The following is a 19,560-nucleotide window of genomic DNA, read 5'->3' as shown; positions in this document are numbered from 1 at the left end:
TGCGCATTAAAAGTAGACTTCCAGAAAAATGAAAACATACTCTTTGCTGTAAGTTTTTTTTAAGTTATCTCCATGAAGCTGACAGTTTTTATTTGTGGGGATATTGATTCCACACAGGCAAAGATGGATTCAATAATTATCAACATCAAACTTCTGGAAGGAAGAACAAACTGGAATACTTGGAAATACAAAATAAGTATCTTTCTACGAGGAATTTGTGGCACACTTGATGTTGTGGGAGGAAGGTCAGCAAAACCTAATGTAATTTCAGAAAGTGCAACTGCTGAACAAAGGATGGCATACAAAAGTGCAGTAGAAGTTTTCAATAAGGCAGACAGCAACGTTTTACTTGCTTTAACTGCAAATATGTCAGAAAAACCCCTAGTCCTGTAGCCTGAATATCTACCATTTGAGCACTAGGGTACTGAGTGTTGCAATAAGCAAGAGCATGAATTGCACAAATTGATGTTTTAACAGCTTTTCTTTATGGTTGTTTGAAAGAAACAATTTGTATGCAGCAACCTGATAGATGTGATGATGGAGTCTGGGAGAGTATGTTGCTTGAATAAAAGTCTGGATGGACTAAAGCAGGCTCCTCATTGCTGGAATGAGTTCAGTAATCACCTCAGTAAACAGCTTCCAGAGGAGCGAAGCAGAGAGACAGAAAGGCTTCAAGAAAATATTCTCTGTGCTTTTGTTGATGGTGGTTTAATTGCAGCTCGCAATGATTAGGAACTTAAAGAATTTATCATTTCATTAAGAGTAGAATTCAAAATTAATTTCTTCAGACTGAATCAGTCTTTTCTTTTCACCCCACCTGGTAAGTCTCCTCTGTCTTGGAGTCCTGTGCAATTCTCCCAAACTCTCCCATTTCCTGAACCTCATCAGTCATTTTCCTTCACCCCTCTTCCTTCCACTTCAACCCAACTGCCAGAAGAAGGAGCCACTGGCTCTGAAGGCCTGTACAATTCTTTAACTTCTATATGTGTTTTTGCTCCTTATGTTGCATGGTGAGTAACAGTTCTTATCTGTCCAATTATATTTTCAAAAATTGACCATTTTCATTGGTATATTAACACATTAAAGTTTTGCGTGTTCCAATTTATACTCATTCCTGATGAGAGGGGTCAAGAAACTAGAAAGAACTGTGTAAATAGCATACTTACACATCAACTTTAATCCTTCATTTATTGTCTGATTCCATTTAACATATCCAGGTGCAATTTATAACTAAATTTCTTCTCAATGCAAAGAAATTGAAAAAAATTAACTTAAAGCATGGTAAAATGAATGGTCTCCTTTGTTAAGAAATATCTAGGAAGTGGGAATGACATCACAGTAAAAAAAAAAGAGTGCAAATTTATTTTATTTTAACAGTTTCATTGTGAATGTTTCATGACAAAAAACCTTAATGGCTAACAGATTTAGAAATTAAACTTAAATTTACAGAGAGTTACACAAGCCTGTCAAATCTTGTTAATGCCACAATAACACAACTCAAACATCAGTAACTGAACTTCCTTGTGGATTTAATTCAGGAACATCATAATGGGGTCTGTCAATTGCAGCATGCAAACCATGAAATGCAGACTGTCCATGCAAAAAGTGTGTTTTCTTCCTTTAAACTTCAGTGTAAAAATAAGAAGCAGATATTGAATAAGTGAGGCAGTCAATAGGGAAACTTGCTAATCAATTCATATTAAAATGCAACCATTATTAGCACCTTATTACTATGAAATAGATAACACAAACTTCTTTATATTTTTTTCTATAAAATGATATTTCTGACACATAAGTACATTTATTTTGTATATTGTATCACACAGGAAATTTCAATTGTGTGCCTTCAGAAGTCTGTATATTTCAGCAAATATTTTTTAATTAATAATAATAAAACTCTCAATTTCATAGCTATGACTGCAGCCTGGAAACCTCAGTTGTTAACATGAATTTCCAGGATGGGTTTCATGTCAATTTTCGGTTACGTTCTCATCGAGAGGCATCACCTCACAGCGGCCCTCATAGTTGCACCACAAGTTTGGGCCACAAACAACATTCTCAGGAACAGGGGTGTCACATACGTCACCTTCACCTGCAAGCAAGAAAAGCAAATGAACAGATATGGGAGTTAAAAACCATTAGCTCGATTTTATACAAAAACATAACAGACATCTCATTGAGACAATGCTTGGAAACTTTTAATTAATGTGCACTGTGGTATTCGAGTGCTGTACTGTAAGCTAGAGTAACGCCCTCCTGTAGAAAGAAATCAGGGTGTTACTGTGACCCTGTCTTCTGCAGATGTAGCAGTTCTTGAGTGAGTATTGTGCTTTGTGCTACGATGAGACACTTCACTGAGGAAATACTGAAATGTGTGATTATCCATTCTTAAGTAATTTATGTATGAATTGACATCCTCCACTAGAAGCTCAAGTTACAAATTTTTTTGAATGCTTTCATCGTCCTGTCATAAAATCCACAGCTACGCTCAGGTACGTTTCTTTTCCCCTGCTTCTCTTTCAAATGTGCACACAGTGCAATTGTGGTTCATGCAACTGCTGCACAAAATAAGTTGTTGTTGTCAGCCATCTTGTACTTTGACAAAAAATATAATGACAGTGTAATACCCCTTTTTAGCACTACGTCAAATATCTTTGTCAAACAAATTTGGTGAGTATTTGATCATATCTTTGATCAAATCTATGTCAAAGGAATATGATAGTGTAATACCAGCTTTATAGAAAGCAAACAAATTTACTTGTAAAATAATCTTTGCTTCTCTGGATGTTCTGGAAAACTACTGCAGATAAACATCTGGGACATGTTTTATTAGATTCACCAGATCAATAACAACAAAATAAATGAAAATCATGCTTTACTTTAACTTCGCACAGTTTTGCGGTGGATTCATATTAGCAAAATTTTTATTAGCCATAACTCCATAAGTAAACATTTGCAGACCTATGTTTATATGAACTTTTTTTTTTTTAGTTTTACTTGTAAAATAACATATGAAAATATTTGCATATCTTCGTGAATCACCCTGTATTGCAGTTGACAATACAATCTACCTCAACTGTTAATTTATCAAACAATAGTAATTTCAGCATCTATACCATTTTGAAGTGATAACTATGACCCTCAATGAACACAAGCCAAGCCAAAGGTGGGGTGACTTGTGTGTCTCAGTGATACAGATAGCTGTACCATGGATGCAGCCACAATGGATAAGTATCTGTAGAGAGGACAGACTAATCTGTGGATCCTGAAGAGGGGCAGCAGCATTTTCAGTAGTTGTTGAGGCAACTGTTTGGCTGACTGACTAACCTGGCTTTTCAATACTAACCAATATGGCCTAGCGGTGCTGCAGCTGCACACGGCTGAAAGTGAGGGGAAACCAAAGTTGTTATATTTCCCGAGGGCATGCAGCTGTACTGTATGGCTTAATGATGATGATGGTATCCTCTTGGTTAAAACATTCCTGAGGTAAAATTGTCCCCCATTCAAATTTCTGAGCAAGCACCCTATACGAGGATTTTGTCATCGGGAAAAACAAAAGTTGCATTCAACAGGTCAGAATGTGGAATGATAGATTCCTTAGTTGGGTTGTTAGGTTAGAGAATTTAAAAATGGAAATGCTCAGGTTGAAGACAGATCTAGTGTAAAGTAGTGAAGTTTGGTGACAGGATAAACAGGATATCTGGTCAGGTGAGTACAGGGCTATAAATACAAAATCAAAAATGGGAAATTAATAAGAAAATAGGAATGCAAGTAAGCTACAATGAACAGCATAGTGAATGCATCATAACAAGCAAGACAGACAAGAAGCCAACGTCAGCCATAGTGTACAAGTTCATACATCAACTAGGTGTACTGATGAGATAAAAGAGATTTTCCAGATAGTGTGAGGAGGTAAAAACTTATTTGTGAAGGGCAACTAGTTTTTAGCAGCAGGGAAAGGACATATGGAAAAATACTAGGAGAACATGGATTGGAAGAAAGGAACAAATGGGCAGGGGTGGATATGGACTAAGCAATTTATTGGCTATGAACTGAGGATTAAAGCTTAAGAAACTGGAGAACTGTAGGAAATTAAGGAACTGGGACCTGAGTAAACTGAATTAAGCATAGGTTGTTGAGTCAAAGGAAGCATGTGAAAGGGAGTACAGATGCCTAAAAAAAAAATGAGATTGACAGTAAGTGTAAAATATCTAAGCAAGAATGATTTGAGTCTAAATGCCATGCTGTTAGAGGCATGCAGGACAAGGGGGAGGGTTAGGCACCATGTATAGCAAAATTAAAGAGAATTGTGTTGTGAATTGAGTTTTATTCATCTCATGACATACATTTGCAATCCGTTTGGTTTGTGTACAGGACACATGTCAAAAATTTGTAAAACAGTTACAACGATTTTTACATTAATAAATAATAGCACTATAATAAATAATAAACACTATAAGGATATTTCTTGGAATGTGTAACACATTGTATCCAGCTCAAATTTCCAGTTTTTCCCACATGAATTCATCCACTGGGTAATAACACTTCAGTGTCAGTACCTCATATAGCTTTCTTTTAAGTGAACCTAAATTCATCTGCATCAACTTGTTCCCTTTTACTTTATTACAAATTTTCATTCCCGTGTATTGAGGTCCCTGGGCATACAGTCTGAGGCGGTGAGTGGGGAGCATAAAATTTTCTTTGTTTCTAGTATCATGTGAATGGACGAAATGGTTTCCCTCAAATAATTCACGTCTGGTGTACAAAAATATAATAATCTCATATGTGTATAAGGATGGCAGAGTTAATATTTTAAGTTTTCTAAATAATGGTCGACATGGTTCTTTGTGATTTGCAGTGCACATATTTCATATGATTTTTTTTCCCCCATATTTTTAGTATCCGCACTATTTTTGTTGAGTTACCCCAAAAAACAATACCATACCTAATAATGGATTTGAAGTAGTTTGTACATGCTACTTTTCATGTGTCCATGTCAGTTGCAGTTGATAATATTTGCACTGCAAATGCAAAGCTGCTCAGTTTGTTTGCCAGGTATTCAATGTGTGCCTGCCAGCTCAAATTTTTATCTACATTTAAACCTAAGAATCTGACTGAGTCAGCTTCTTCTATGCCTTGGTTGTTGTGTACAATCTTAATCTGCTCACATTTTGACTGTTGGTTTTGAACTGCATCACGTGAGTCTTAGATATGTTTAGATTCAACCCATTTAGCTGAAACCAAGTTCCTAAGGTACTGAGGGTACTGATCACAGATCTGCGAACAGAACTGATGGGGAACTGATATTTAATGGTAAGTCCTTAACATAAAAGAGAAATAGGACTGGGCCTAATATGGAGCCTTGTGGAACACACCGAGATATTTTTTTCCTGTCAGAAAAATAATATGTGCCATTTGAAGAAATGCTAACTCTTTGCTTTCTGTTGGATAAGTAGGATTTAAGCCATTGTAGGGCACTGCTGCTAACGCCATACTTTTCGAGTTTGTAGTGTTTACAGAATCAGACGTCCTTGTGAGGTCACAGAAAATTTCTACCACCTTATTTCTCTTGTCTAATGATGTACTTATTTTCTCAATGAAACTGTTAACTGCGTATATGGTGTTTTTCCCCTGCTGAAAACCAAATTGATTTCAAATATTTTAGATAGGACTGGAAGAATTGAGATAGGATGATAATTTCCCATGATCTCTCTTGATCCCTTCTTGAAGAGTGGTTTGGCTTCAGCATATTTCAGTACCTCTGGGAAACAGTACCTCTTCAAAACGTTGATTTATTATTTGCGCTAGTGGGTTTGCAATTCATTTGTGTACCAATTTAATAACTTTGGTGGGTATTCCATCCCAACCTGCGGATTTTTTGTTTCTTAATGTTAGAATAGCATAGATCCCTGGAGAAAAGAAAGCATCTGTATGAATATTGAGAGATCCCATACTGGGTGTCAGAAATAATATGGAAAGCTTATAAGGGTGTTGCAGGAGGGATTATGCTGAGAAACAACTGTTAAGAAAAAAATCTGGTACGTAGCACCAGTTTCAAGTTATTTAGCCAATCAGATCTTTACACATGCAAATTCAAGCAGCCTGAAGGAGGAAATGTTGCCAAACATGTTCTTCATTTTTTCCCCCTCAATCCAAACAAATGTAGCTTTTGCTCACCTAGCTTAATTTTTTCAATTCTGAAAAAGGCATGCTTTAACTGGTAATGAGCATTTCAACAAATGGACCCACAGATGTCTGTGCATTGCTACATTTTAGTGTATGAAAGTGCTTGAATGTGTGCATGTAATGACATGGTTGGCTAACTTCAATGGTCAATAACTCAGAAATGGCACAACATAACAATTATTTCTCAGAACAACCTCCTGTGCAACACCCTTATAAGTTTTGCAGACTGCTTCTGATGACACTGTAGAAGGAGTTCACAATGGGAAGAAGCTTGAACCCAATATTATGAAAAGGGAAGAGGAAAAAGATGAAGACAAGATGGGTAATGCAATACTATGAGCTGAAATTGATAGAGCACTGAAAGAGCTAAGTCATAACAAGGCACCTGAAGCAGACAACATTCTGTTACAATTACTGCTATCCATGGGAGAAGAAACCTTAACAAATTACTCCATCTGATTTGAAAGATGGGCTTCTTGTTGCTGACCGTAAGTAGTTGGTAGGACTGGACTCACACTTCTCATATTGTCGGATGGGACCATCAGGTGTGGGGAGAGCTGGCCACTGTGTACTTTCAACAGCTCATCAGTATTGCTCATGATGTCAGCCAACAGGTGTACCCCTCCACTGTGCAACACATAATTATAAAATTTCTTGCTCACAAAGGAGTTCAAGCGACAGAAGTTTTCCAGAAACTGACTGCACCGTTTGGTGATCAAACATTGTCAAGCATGATTGTGTTTCCCAGGAATGAAGAGTTCAAGGAAGGATGAGAACGTGTGGAGAGTCAGGAACACGATTGCTGTCCTCAGACCACCATTACAAATGAAAATATTTGTGCAGTTTGAGACATTGCACCTCCCTGCTCATTGATTGACACACAGTGTCTTTTCCTGTTCCTTCAGCTGCCTTGTGTAGGGGGGCCAGCTCCATTTGGCACTATAAACATCCTGACCTCACACTGTGTAACATTCAGCTTTCTGTGCAGGACTGGGAGGCCTCTGCAACATGCTCCCATACTTTCATTCATTTCCACTGATTTCTTACTAAGTTACATTACTTCACCCGTCTCATCTACAAGTTTAGCAGGGCAGTGTATGAATTAATTACAGAAGAATGAAAAGACTAGTAGAAATTGTCATTGGAGAAGTTCAGTTTGGGTTCTAGAGTCACTTAGGAATAAGCAAAGTAATATTGACTGTATGACTCATCTTAGAAGATATGTTGAAGAAGAGGCAAACCTATGTTTTTAGCATTTGTAGATTTAGTGAAAGCTTTTAACAGTGCTGACTTTATTATACTCTTTGAAATTCTGAAGGTAGTAGGTCTAAAATACAGGAAGCAAAAATTGATCTAGTTCTTGTAAAGAAACCAGACTTCAGTTATGAGCATAAAAAATGAAAGGTAAGCAATAGTTGATCTGAACATTGAACAAGCTGTGAAGAAAAGCAAGGAGAATTTGGCAAAGGGACCTGAAGAAGGGAGAATAAACAAAAAGTTTGAGGTCTGTTGATGACATTGTAATTCTGTAAGACAACAAAGGATTTGGGAGAGTAATTGAATGGAATGGACAGTGTCTTGGAAAAAGAATTAAGATGAATATCAATGAAAGTAAACCAACAGTAAAGGATGTTGTTGCAGGTGGTACTGAGAAAATTAGTTAAGGAAATAAGACACTGAAAGCAGAAGATGAATTATTCTGTTTGGGTACCAAAAAAAGCGATAACGGCTGAAGTAGAAAATGCAAACAACCAATAACTAGAAATGAATTCCTGAAATAGAAAGAATTGTTAACATCACATATAAATTTAAATACTAGATGTCTTTTCCTAAGGTATCTGTCTGGAATGTAGCTTTGTAAGAAAGTAGACTTGGATGGTAAACGGTACAGAAATGAGAAGAACAGAAGGTTTTGAAATGTGGTACTACAGAAGAATGATGATGATTGGGTGGGTATATCATATGACTAAAGAGGAGGCACTGAATCAAAGTGAGGAAAAAAGAAACAGCTTGACTGAAAGATGGGATCCGTTGATAGGGCACATCCTGAGGTATTATGTATTAGTCGATTTGGTAATGGAATGAAGTCGGGGGTGACTGTAGATGGTAACTGATGTCTGACTATTAGAAAAAGGTTCCTGTGCTTGTAGGTTGCAGCAGTCTTACAGAGGATAAACTAGTGAGAAGAGCTGCATCAAACCAGTTTCCAGACTGAAGAAAACAATAGCAAAACTGTAAGCTCTTTCCCAGAAACCATAGCCAGATTTAAATACTTGTTTCACATATGGCAAAACGCCTAAGAATGCGGAAATTAGAATAACTATGATTTTAATACAAGTTAAAAAACTAGTTATAGAATATGAAGAAGGCGATGATCAAAGATTAGTAAGTAATGAAATTCAGTTCAGGCTTGATAAAGGGGATAAACAGAGTACGAAATTAGTCATAATATTTTAAGTTTGTAAGTTTGAGACAACCAGCTGCATTGTAGCAGGCCTGGTCATCCAGCTGCTGTGATATATACGAGGGAATTTCGAAAAGTAAAGATACAATGGCTCGCAGTCCTTAAATAGAACATTTATTTAGAAAACATCAGTTACATCTTATTAACTGGATTATTTGTTATTTTTCGACATAATCAGCCCCGTTATCCAAACATTTGTTAAGTCAGTGCACAAGCTTTTGTATCCCACACTCATAGAAGGTTGCTGCCTGTTGTTGGAACCACATTTCAACTTCATCTTTGATCTCTTCATCATCGTCGAATGATCTTCCACCAAGATGTGACTTTAGGTAACGGAAGACATGGAAGTCGGTGGGCGCAAGGTCCAGACTGTATGGCGGATGGTCCAGTATGTCCCATTTGAATTGTTTGAGTAGTGCTTTGGTTACCAGCACTGTGTGAGGCCAAGCATTATCATGAAGCAAGCAGACTCCACTTGTCAGCATTCCCCTTCGTTTGTTTTGAATTGCCCTTCGAAGACGTTTCAAAGTCTGGCAATATGCAGCAGCGTTAGTTGTCATTCCAGGAGGCATAAATTCCAACAGAATATTGCCTTGTCTGTCCCAAAAAACAGAAGCCATGATTTTCTTCGCTGAAATCAACGTTTTGCATTTCTTGGCTTTCGGTGAATTCAAATGGCGCCATTGCATTGATTGTTGCTTGGATTCAGGTGTATGGTGATAAACCCACGTCTCGTCACCTGTCACAATGTCATCAAGGAACTCATCAGCTACTTCAGCATAGCATGTGAGGAAGACAAGTGCAAAGTCCATCCTTTTCTTTTTTTGTTCTTCTGTTAACAATTTTGGAACCCAGCACGCACACAATTTCCTGAACCCTAACCTGACAGTCACAACGTCATAAAGAGTTGTCATTGACACATCCGGTATGATCTGATGCAATTCTTTCAATGTGAGATGTCTATTCACTCTAATTGCTTCCTACATTCTCCGAAGAAGGACATCAGAGATCACAGATGGCCGACCTGTTCTTTGTTCGTCATGAACATCGGTCCTACCTTCAGAGAAATGACGACACCATTTCGTTACATTTTGTCAATTCATAATGTTCCCATAAACAGAAACAATTTCTTTGTGAATGTCTGCTGGTCGCTGACCTTTTGCATGAAGAAAATGTATGACGGAGTGCACTTTGCATTTGGGGGGTTCTGAATCGGCACAGCCATTTTAAACACGACCTACTCCAACCAGAAGCAACGTTCAACTGCTGAACAACTGCGAGGAGAAAGCTAACGGTTCAAGGTTAACACCAGTGTTGCCAACTTGCTCGCCAGAACTCTTCTGTTCCTCTGGCTTACGGTGTATCTTTACTTTCCGAATTACCTTCGTACATTGAGAACAGTCTGCTCTCTTCTCATATGTCCATAAATGTTTGTTCCTGAGGCCAACAAGTTCTTTTCCTTTTGAGTATGGAACCACACAGTTCAGCCTTTTCCCCATTAGGACCAATCTCTAACTAAATTGTGTTACTTGGTTTGTGTAAACAGCTTTGGTACTGAATTGGCTGAAGCACAATGAAACTCATTATGAGCTTTTTCATACACATTAGAGTAGATATCACAACAAACACTTGGGATAATCCTGCAAAATACTTCTGATATTTTAGGAACATTATAGCCCAGTGGGTAAATGACAGGTGTAGTATATCTTATTACTTTTTACTTTTTGAACTCTAACTGATAAGTAATCATTGGAATGTTTTTTTTGATTCCTCCGTATCATTCAAAAAGGAAATCTATAGGTTCATTTTTTTTCTTTTTTTGGGCATTTTTTGAGATCTCCATCACATAAATGAGATGCCTTACAAGACACCCACAACTTATCTGTTCTGGACATCTCAGTACTACCACCTTTTTACAAATATAAGTGTACCAAAAAGAGATCTTTACTTGAGAAAACAAAAACCACAAGGAGACAGTACTGCTGGTTTTCATGAAGAAAAATTCCAAGTCCTTCGGACAGATACATTTGAAAGCAGAAAACAGCTATTCCTAGCTCTCAGAACTACTTGCTTGTTTAATAGGGAAGCAAGAAGAATAGAGACATGGTGCAGGAGCACACTTTACTCTGAGACCAGCATCTGAGGCACCCATCTGTTGTGAGGATGAGGGGAGGCAATATTTAAAGTTAATCTAGAACATCATGATTCACAAGTTTACCTACAAATTAGAGACAGTTTTAAACTTTAGCAGTTGTTAAAAAAATACCCTCACATGCAGAAACAAAAACAAACATGTGACAGTGTCCCCTATGTCAGATGTTTCTGTGGCACAGGATACTACACAGCAAAAGTACTAATTTAATTTGATAATGCAGTCAGAGAAGGAAGAAATATTAATAATAGTCTTTACCAATGCAAAAAAGTAAGTGAGTACTTCTCAGCTACTGCCAATCCTCATTGTCTGATGAAAAAGGGAAGCACCCAGAAGACACTGTTGGATGTCAATGTAACTTTCTGCATCTACATTTAAGTATATACTCCACAAGCCAAGGAATGGTGTGTGGCGAAGGGTACAAGAGTGAGTGCCTCTGTACAAGCCCTAACTTCTCATATCTTATCTTCTTGGTCCTTACGCACAATGTATGTTGGCAGCAGTAGAATTGTTCAGCAGTCAGCTTCAAATGCTGGTTCTCTAAATTTTCTCAATAGTGTTCCTCAAAAAAAAATGTTGCCTTCCCTCCAGGGATTCCCAGTTGAGTTCCCGAAGCAACTCTGTAGCATTTAATTTACATGTTGGTTGAACCTGCTTGTAACAAATTTAGCCAGCCTGCCTCTAAATTGCTTCAATGTCTTCCTTCAATCTGACTTGATACATATTCCAAACACTTGAGCAATACTCAAGAATACATCGCACCAGCATCCGATACATGGTCTCCTTTACATGCAACCACACTTTCCTAAATTTCTCCCAATAAAGCAAAGCCAACCATTTGCCTTCCCTACCAAAGTTCTAACATGCTCATTCCATTTCACACCACTTTGCAATGTTATGCCCACATATTTAAGCAATTTGACTGTTTCAAGCAGGACACTACTTTGTTCACATACTCACCATTGGCAGGTACATAACATCTATATCTACGTCTACATCTATACTCTGCAAACCACTGCATGGTGCATGGCAGAGGATACATCCCATTTAATCAGCTACTAGGGTTTCTTTCTGTTCCATTCATGTACGGAGTGCGGGAAGAATGATAGACTGAATGCCTCTGTGTGTGCAGTAATTATACTGATCTTATCCTCACAGTAACTATGTGAGCGATATGTAGGGTGTTGTTGTATAATAGTTTACATCATGGGATAGTTTACATCTATCTTCAAGAGTCTTCCAGTTCAGTTCTTTCAGTGTCTCTGTGATTCTCTCCCATAGATTAGACAAACCTGTGACTATTCATGCTGCCCTTCTCTGTATACGTTCAGTAACCCCTATTAGTCCTATCTGGTACGAGTTCCATTCACTTGAGCAATATTCCAGAACCAATCACATGAGTGATGAGTGATTTGTAAGCAATCTCCTTTGTACACTGATTGGTAGAAAATCCGAAGAAATTCTGGTCGTATCTAAAGTACACAAGCGGCAAGACGCAGTCAATACCTTCGCTGCGCAGTGCCGATGGTACTGTTACTGACGACTGTGCCGCTAAAGCGGAGTTATTGAACGCAGTTTTCCGAAATTCCTTCACCAGGGAAGACGATCGGAATATTCCAGAATTTGAAACACGAACAGCTGCTAGCATGAGTTTCTTAGAAGTAGATACCTTAGGGCTTGCGAAGCAACTCAAATCGCTTGATACGGGCAAGTCTTCAGGTCCAGATTGTATATCGATTAGGTTCCTTTCAGATTACGCTAATACAATAGCTCCCTACTTAGCAATCATATACAACCGCTCGCTCACCGATAGATCTGTACCTACAGATTGGAAAATTGCACAGGTCGCACCAGTGTTTAAGAAGGGTAGTAGGAGTAATCCATCGAACTACAGACCTATATCACTGACGCCAGTTTGCAGTATGGCTTTGGAGCATATACTGTATTCAAACATTATGAATCACCTCGAAGGGAATGATCTATTGATACGTAATCAGCATGGTTTCAGAAAACATCGTTCTTGTGCAACGCAGCTAGCTCTTTATTCATACGAAGTAATGGCCGCTATCGACAAGGGATCTCAAGTTGATTCCGTATTTCTAGATTTCTGGAAAGCTTTTGACACCGTTCCTCACAAGCGACTTCTAATCAAGCTGCGGGCCTATGGGGTATCGTCTCAGTTGTGCGACCAGATTCGTGATTTCCTGTCAGGAAGGTCACAGTTCGTAGTAATAGACGGCAAACCATCGAGTAAAACTGAAGTGATATCAGGTGTTCCCCAGGGAAGCATCCTGGGACCTCTGCTGTTCCTGATCTATATAAATGACCTGGGTGACAATCTGAGCAGTTCTCTTAGGTTGTTCGCAGATGATGCTGTAATTTACCATCTAGTAAGGTCATCCGAAGACCAGTATCAGTTGCAAAGCGATTTAGAAAAGATTGCTGTATGGTGTGGCAGGTGGCAGTTGATGCTAAATAACGAAAAGTGTGAGGTGATCCACATGAGTTCCAAAAGAAATCCGTTGGAATTCGATTACTCGATAAATAGTACAATTCTCAAGGCTGTCAATTGAACTAAGTACCTGGTTGTTAAAATTACGAACAACTTCAGTTGGAAAGACCACATAGATAATATTGTGGGGAAGGTGAGCCAAAGGTTGCGTTTCATTGGCAGGACACTTAGAAGATGCAAGTCCACTAAAGAGACAGCTTACACTACACTCGTTCGTCCTCTGTTAGAATATTGCTGCACGGTGTGGATCCTTACCGGGTGGGATTGACGGAGGACATTGAAAGGGTGCAAAAAAGGGCAGCTCATCTTGTATTATCATGTAATAGAGGGGAGAGTGTGGCAGATATGGTACACGAGTTGGGATGGAAGTCATTAAAGCAAAGACATTTTCGTCGCAGCGAGATCTATTTATGAAATTTCAGTCACCAACTTTCTCTACTGAACGCGAAAATATTTTGTTGATCATCTAAATAAAATAAGAGAAATCAGAGCTTGAACAGAAAGGTTTAGGTATTCGTTTTTCCCACGCGCTGTTCGGGAGTGGAATGGTAGAGAGATAGTATGATTGTGGTTCGATGAACCCTCTGCCAAGCACTTAAATGTGAATTGCAGAGTAATCATGTAGATTTAGATGTAGATGTAGATTGCACTTTCCCAGTATTCTACCAATAAACCATAGTTTACCACCTGCTCTGCCCACAACTGAACCTATGTGATCATTCCATTTGATATCCCTACAAAGTGTTATACCCAGCTATTTGTACGAGTTGGCCAATGCCGAGATGCAATTCTCTGTGACATGTAGAACAGCCACCAGAGTGTGCAAACAGCTGCTTTGAAGGGTACAGACATACTGCAAACTCCTGGGAAGTGGTGCAATCAGCACTTGACAGAGTTTTAAAGGGGCTTCACTGTGACTCTCCATTTGGCCGGATTGTCGAATCGTGTTAATATCCATATTTGTGGGGCAATTGGGTGTGACAGAGGCTCAGTGTTAAACTGCACAAGGAATGTGAGGGCAGGCAAATGTGTCGTCAAGTTTCTGTTTGACCACGTCTGACCACCTCGAGGTAGGTTCACTGTATTATCCACCAAGTACATCCCACCCACATGTCTGCACCTGCCTTCCAGGAGCAAGTGAGAGACTATATGCAACATTCTGCACCATCGTTTGAAGACTAGAAGCAAATGGACTAGGAAATTACTGTTGCACGAGTGTGTTGCCATTACCAGAGCAACACAAACAGCTGGTGTCACAAGGGACAAGCACAGACTGGTAGTGAATTGTGTAAGCTTGTGTTCTGTACTACTCGGATGACCTTCACTGAGGAGCATGCCAGCTATCTGAGGAGAGGTCTCATCCTTCCAATGTTTCAGAGACACACAGCAGTGTTGATCCTATATTCACAGTGTGGGGAGTGATCAGGTATGACTTCAGGTCACAGCCGGTAGTGATTGAGGGAATTCTTATGGCACAATGGTACATCACAGATGTCCCTCATTTGCCATGTGATCACAAGTATCCGGACACATGGCTGAAAATTACTTACAAGTTCATGGCAGCCTCCATCAGTAATGCTGGAATTCAGTATGGTGCTGGCCCATCCTTAGCCTTGATGACAGCTTCCACTATCGCAGGCACGCATTCAATCAGGTGCTGGAAGGTTTCTTGGGGAATGACAGCCCATTCTTCACAGAGTGCTGCACTGAGGAAAGACATCGATGTCAGTCAGTGAGGCCTGCCACAAAGTCGGCGTTCCAAAACATCCCGTAGGTGTTCTGTAGGATTCATCTGCAGGCCAATGCATTACAGGGATGTAATTACAGGGGAGCGATCAGGTATGACTTCAGGTCACAGCTGATAGTGATTGAGGGAATTCTTATGGCACAATGGTACATCACAGATGTCCCTCATATGCTATGTGATCAAAAGTATCCGGACACATGGCTGAAAATTACTTACAAATTCGTGGCGTAATTAGAAAATTGTAGCGAAATGCGGGAAGTTCTGCAGCGGATAGGCACATGGTGTAGGGAGTGGCAACTGACCCTTAACATAGACTAATGTAATGTATTGCGAATACATAGAAAGAAGAATGCTTTTTGTATGATTATATGATAGTGGAACAAACACTGGTAGCAGTTACTTCTGTAAAATATCTGGGAGTATGCGTGCGGAATGATTTGAAGTGGAATGATCATATAAAATTAATTGTTGGTAAGGTGGGTACCAGGTTGAGATTCATTGGGAGAGTCCTTAGAAACTGTAGTCCATCAACAAAGGAGGTGGCTTACAAAACACTCGTTTGACCTATACTTGAGTATTGCTCATCAGTGTGGGATCCGTACCAGATTGGGTTGACGGAGGAGATAGAGAAGATCCAAAGAAAAGTGGCGCGTTTCGTCACAGGGTTATTTGGTAAGGGTGATAGCATTACGGAGATGTTTAGCAAACTCAAGTGGCAGATTCTGCAAGAGAGGTGCTCTGCATCGCGGTGTAGCTTGCTGTCCAGGTTTCGAGAGGGTGCGTTTCTGGATGAGGTATCGAATATATTGCTTCCCCCTACTTATACCTCCCGAGGAGATCACAAATGTAAAATTAGAGAGATTAGAGCGCGCACAGAGGTTTTCCGGTAGTCATTGTTCCCGTGAACCATACGTGACTGGAACAGGAAAGGGAGGTAATGACAGTGGCACTTGGGGTGCCACACACCCTTGGGTGGCTTGCGGAGTATAAATGTAGATGTAGATGTAGATGTATTGTCCTGTAATCATTCTGCCACCAGCTGTGCATTATGAACAGGTGCTCGATCGTGTTGAAAGATGCAATCACCATTCCTGAATTGCTCTTCAACAGTGGGAAACTAGAAGGTGCTTAAAACATCAATGCAAGCCTGTGCTGTGACAGTGTCATGCAAAACAACAAGGGGTGCAAGCCCCCTCCACAGAAAACATGACCACACTATAACACCACTGCCTCTGAATTTTACTGTTGGCACTACACACGCTGGCAGAGGGTGTTCACCAGGCATTCACCATACTCACACCCTGCCATCAGATCGCCACATTGTGTACCATGATTTGTCACTCCACACAACGTTTTTCCGCTGTTCAATCATCCAATGTTTATTCTCCTTACACCCAGCGAGGCATCGTTTGGCATTTACTGACGTGATGTGTGGCTCATGAGCAGCCGCTCGACCATGAAATCCAAGTTTTCTCATCTCCTGCCTAACTGTCATAGTACTTGCAGTGGATCCTGATGCAGTGTGGAATTCCTGTGTAATGGTCTGGATAGATGTCTGCCTATTACACATTATGACCCTCTTCAACTGTCAGCAGTCTCAGTCAGTCAACAGACAAGGTCAGCCTGTACGCTTTTGTGCTGTATGTGTCCCTTCACATTTCCACTTCACTATCACATTGGAAATAGTGGACCTAGAGATGTTTAGGAGTGTAGAAATATCGCGTACAGACGTATGACACAAGTAACACCCCATCACCTGACCACGTTGGAAGTCTGTGAGTTCTGCAGAGCGCTCCATCCTACTCTCTCATGATGTCTAATGACTACTGAGGTCACTGATATGGAGTACCTGACAATAGGTGGCAGCACAATGCACCTAATATGAAAAATGTATGTTTTTGGGGGTGCCGGGATACTTTTGCTCACATAGCGTATTCACGTGTTATCTCTCATGTGACAGTATTGTGGTGCCATTTTTCAATGGACACTGCTTTTCTACACAAGGCATGTGTCTCTACGAACTGTCTTTACGATGTTGAGGTACTTCTGTAGGCAACCAGGTCCCAGACTAGTCCCCGGTAGCATATGTACGGAACCAGCTCGGACGTCAGTTACATGCCTGAGGACGTATCTGGGGCATCAAATGCCAGTTACGACAGTTTTGGATCAGCTTGCCTCAGGAGAGAATGCAACAGCTTTATGACACCCTTCCCAACTGAACCGGTGTGTACATCCCGGCCACACGGGCTGCAACGGCTTACCGGTAAGTCAGTTTACACTGCAAGCTCTTTTTCAATTTGACTCAAAATTGTAATCATTGAAACCATGTTATATATTGTGTCAAGGTATGAAGTTACATTTTGTCTTCTCCTCCCCTTCCTTTTGCTTCATTTATTTGTCAAGCTTTGTATTCCAGTGGAAGCATCCACCTGCGCCTTCTTTCAAACACCCCCATCCATGTCTCTCTCCTCACTCAGGGATTCTGCATCACGGTGTGATTTACTACCAAAATTTCGAGAGTGTACATTTCTAGAAGAGTCAGTTGATACATTTCTAGAAACACACTGGCACAATAATAGTTCCTGCCACGCTGAGACGTTAACCTGGAAGTTCTCCTTTCACGAGCAATGTTCTCACTGATTGAGCTACCCAGGCATGAAGCATGTCCTGTCCTCACAGCTTCTATTCTGAAAGCCCCTCTCCAAATTTAAATCTATCAGGAAGGTTCAAAATAACACACATGCCACGGCAGAGTAGAAGATTTATTCTGGAAGTGTTAGTGCTATGTTGTCAGGCTGCATCTACATCTATACTGCACAAGCCATTTAATGGTGTGTGGTGGAAGATACCTCAAGCACCACTAACTGATCCCCCTGCCCGGTTTCATTCACCAATGATGCGTGACAAGAGTGGCTGTCAGTGAACATCCACATTATCTCTGTTGTTGTTGTTGTGGTCTTCAGTCCTGAGACTGGTTTGATGCAGCTCTCCATGCTAATCTATCCTGTGCAAGCTCCTTCATCTCCCAGTACCTACTGCAACCTACATCCTTCTGAATCTGCTTAGTGTATTCATCTCTTGGTCTCCCTCTACGATTTTTACCCTCCACGCTGCCCTCCAATGCTAAATTTGTGATCCCTGGATGCCTCAGGACATGTCCTACCAACCGATCCCTTCTTCTAGTCAAGTTGTGCCACAAACTTCTCTTCTCCCCAATCCTGTTCAATATCTCCTCATTAGTTACGTGATCTACCCACCTAATCTTCAACATTCTTCTGTAGCACCACATTTCGAAAGCTTCTATTCTCTTCTTGTCCAAACTATTTATCGTCCATGTTTCACTTCCATACATGGCTACACTCCATACAAATACTCTCAGAAACGACTTCCTGACACTTAAATCTACACTCGATGTTAACAAATTTCTCTTCTTCAGAAATGCTTTCCTTGCCATTGCCAGTCTACATTTTATATCCTCTCTACTTCGACCATCATCAGTTATTTTGCTCCCCAAATAGCAAAACTCCTTTACTACTTTAAGTGTCTCATTTCCTAATTTAATTCCCTCGGCATCACCCGACTTAATTCGACTACATTCCATTATTCTCATTTTGCTTTTGTTGATGTTCATCTTATACCCTCCTTTCAAGACACTGTCCATTCCGTTCAACTGCTCATCCAAGTCCTTTGCTGTCTCTGACACAATTACAATGTCATCGGCGAACCTCAAAGTTTTTATTTCTTCTCCCTGGATTTTAATACCTACTCCAAATATTTTTTTTGTTTCCTTTACTGCTTGCTCAATATACAGATTGAATAACATCGGGGACAGGCTACAACCCTGTCTCACTCCCTTCATAACCACTGCTTCCCTTTCATGCCCCTCGACTCATAACTGCCATCTGGTTTCAGTACAAATTGTAAATAGCCTTTCGCTCCCTGTATTTTACCCCTGCCAGCTTTAGAATTTGAAAGAGGGTATTCCAGTCAACATTGTCAAAAGCTTTCTCTAAGTCTACAAATGCTAGAAACGTAGGTTTGCCTTTCCTTAATCTAGCTTTTAAGATAAGTCGTAAGGTCAATATTGCCTCATGTGCTCCAGCATTTCTACGGAATCCAAACTGATCTTCCCCGAGGTCAGCTTCTACCAGTTTTTCCATTCATCTGTAAATAATTTGTGTTAGTATTTTGCAGCTGTGACTTATTAAACTGATAGTTCGGTAATTTTCACATCTGTCAACACCAGCTTTCTCTGGGATTGTAATTATTATATTCTTCTTGAAGTCTGAGGGTATTTCGCCTGTCTTGTACATCTTGCTCACCAGATGGTAGAGTTTTGTCAGGACTGGCTCTCCCAAGGCCGTCAGTAGTTTTAATGGAATGTTGTCTAATCCCGGGGCCCTGTTTCGACTTAGGTCTTTCAGTGCTCTGTCAAACTCTTCATGCAGTATCGTATCTCCCATTTCATCTTCATCTACAATCTCTTCCATTTCCATAAT

The 19,560-nt window shown here is 40.0% G+C and overlaps 1 long non-coding RNA gene across 3 annotated transcripts in view; it reads right to left on the bottom strand.

Annotated features, from left to right (window-relative positions):
• Positions 1-1,359: 1,359 nt before the first annotated feature.
• LOC126106502 (uncharacterized) overlaps positions 1,360-19,560 on the bottom strand; it is a 57,077-nt gene continuing 38,876 nt past the window's right edge. For all 3 annotated transcript variants that reach the window (XR_007523359.1, XR_007523358.1, XR_007523357.1), the window contains one exon: positions 1,360-2,092. This is a non-coding gene — a long non-coding RNA (uncharacterized LOC126106502). The remainder of the gene's footprint in view (positions 2,093-19,560) is intronic.

Source organism: Schistocerca cancellata, chromosome 10 (assembly GCF_023864275.1).
Source record: "Schistocerca cancellata isolate TAMUIC-IGC-003103 chromosome 10, iqSchCanc2.1, whole genome shotgun sequence".
Lineage (NCBI taxonomy): Eukaryota > Metazoa > Arthropoda > Insecta > Orthoptera > Acrididae > Schistocerca > Schistocerca cancellata.
This window is presented reverse-complemented; position numbering and strand designations above follow the sequence as displayed.